This window comes from Chinchilla lanigera, unplaced genomic scaffold (assembly GCF_000276665.1).
Source record: "Chinchilla lanigera isolate Chin_1 unplaced genomic scaffold, ChiLan1.0 scaffold00029, whole genome shotgun sequence".
Classification (NCBI taxonomy): domain Eukaryota; kingdom Metazoa; phylum Chordata; class Mammalia; order Rodentia; family Chinchillidae; genus Chinchilla; species Chinchilla lanigera.
The window spans coordinates 7,308,497-7,310,688 of NW_004955430.1; the positions used below are offsets into that span (position 1 = coordinate 7,308,497).

General features: G+C 38.5%; 1 protein-coding gene across 1 annotated transcript in view; it reads right to left on the reverse strand.

Moving 5' to 3' along the window:
- Positions 1-2,192, reverse strand: part of Arf4 (ADP-ribosylation factor 4) — a gene marked incomplete in the record, with an annotated part of 31,064 nt that overhangs the window by 20,111 nt on the left and 8,761 nt on the right.

The following is a 2,192-nucleotide window of genomic DNA, read 5'->3' on the forward strand; positions in this document are numbered from 1 at the left end:
AGGAAGAAAATGTCTTATCAGAAGCAAAACTCAGGACTTAATACTGGAAAGGAATTTGGATGCTGTTTGGGATCAGTTTTATAAGCTATGCGCATTCTAAATCGTTACCCCTGTTTCTTCCCCTAGTACACTTAAATGTAGGTAGCAAAATAGCCACAGAGTGAGGATACAAGGAAAAATAAACTAAGGACCCTAAAGAACCAAGAACTTACTTGAATTACTTACTATACGGCATGTACAAAGTGTGAAAAGAGAACAGGGAGAGATGGAGGGAGAGGACCCATTATAGTAGTTTTTATAAACACCCCTATTTATATAGGTTTCTTTCAATGTGGAAAATAAACAAACATACAAAATTAACAATTTTGCTCCAGAATGTTGCCTGCCATATTTTTTAATAAAAAATATTAAAATTTTTGTTACCAAAAAAATGTGCAACTGGGAAGCAATTAGTTGAACTAAGACTTTTCTAAAATCTTTCAAGTGTGGAACCTATAAAATCTTAGCCAGAAAGCAGGAACAGATTAATTTCATAGCTTTAATCTTTTCCTATTAAAGCGATGAAGGCCACTGATATAGCTGAGCGGCACAAACATCAGCGTGGCAAGTGCAAAGTCCTGAGTTTGATTTCCCCATACAAAAACAAAACAAAACAAAACAATGTGACATATTACTTTATTCTTCTTCCCATAATCCCAACTCCTATTTCTGATCACTTATAATAATTCTGTGCTTGGGGCTGGGGATTTAGCTCGGCGGCACAGCACCTGCCTGGCAAGCGCAAGGTCGTGAGTTCAATCCCCGGTACCGGAAACAAACAAACAAACAAAAAAATAATTCTGTGCTTTTACTTATTTATATAAGTAGACTAAATACAGAAGGAAAGGGTCTCCTGCTTGCTTTCTGTTTATTCCTCAGCGTCACCAAGGAGACCTAACACTTATTTTAATGTTACAGCTTAGATCTGGAATGCTCCCCAAACCCCTCATGTGTTCAGAAGTGGGGCTTTTGTAAAGTGATGGATCATGGGGGTACAATACCCATTAGTGGATTAATGCAGCCCCTGAATGTGCTGGTAGACAGTGGGATCTGCTCGGTAAGGGTATAATAGAGAAGGCTCTATCTCCCTCCTGTGTTCCTCCCGTGGGCCCCTCTGCTTTCAGGCAGCAATGGCATGAGCAGTGTTACTTCTGCCAAGATCCCACCATGCCTTTTCTGACATGCAGCCAGCCAACAATAGACGGAAAAGCTGAGCCAAACTAAACCTGCCCTCCTTCGCACTGTGGGAATCAGGTCCCGTGTATCAGTGCTGAGAAAGTAACTACGACAACAATTCTCAAATCTAGTTCTTCTACCTCTATTGGAAATAGAATATTTTATTTGTATTCTAGTTCTTCTATCTCTGCTTTAATCATCATGTCCTTTGGAAAAACTTTTGGTGCTTCTAGAACCAATATACCATGATGCAAAAAGACTCAAATTCAAACCTCAGCACTAGCTGTTATATATGTGATTTTTCTATAAGCAAGCCTTTTCTTCTATAAAATAAAAAAATTATAAGTCTGCTAAAAATGAAATGTAATTGTAAAGGCATATAAGGAGCTATTCTTAATGTAAATATAAAAGCCTTACTATGGCTGGCTTCTCTACATACTTAATATATCCGTGTCTCTTCTTTTCACATTTTTATGTCAAAAGCTCTCATTCATTTTATACACACACACACACACACACACACACATATATTTTTATTTATTTTCTTTTTTTTTGAGATAGGGTCTTGCTATGCAGTTCAGGCTGGCCTTAAGCTCACCTTGTAGCCCAGGCTGGTCTCAAACTCGCAACGATCTTCCTGCTTCAGCCTCCCAAGTGCTGGGATTATAGGTGTGTTCCACCATGCCCAATGCCCGGCTCTTACTCATTTTAGAATCTAACCTTAAGAAGAATGAACATGCCTCGTATACCTGCAGTGTTTCAAGTGCTAGAAAATGAGCATAACACTGCAAATCTTAAAACATATCAAGTGTTTGCAGTATCACACTTCAACTGTTCCTTAAACAAAATCAACTTCAATGTTAAACAGACACTGATGAGCAAACCCTTGTGAGGTGGAAAAAGGCAACAGAACTGGGACCAGGTTAAAGAGAAAGAACTCTCTGATCTTAAAGCCATTCTAAACAAGTTTCAGTTTT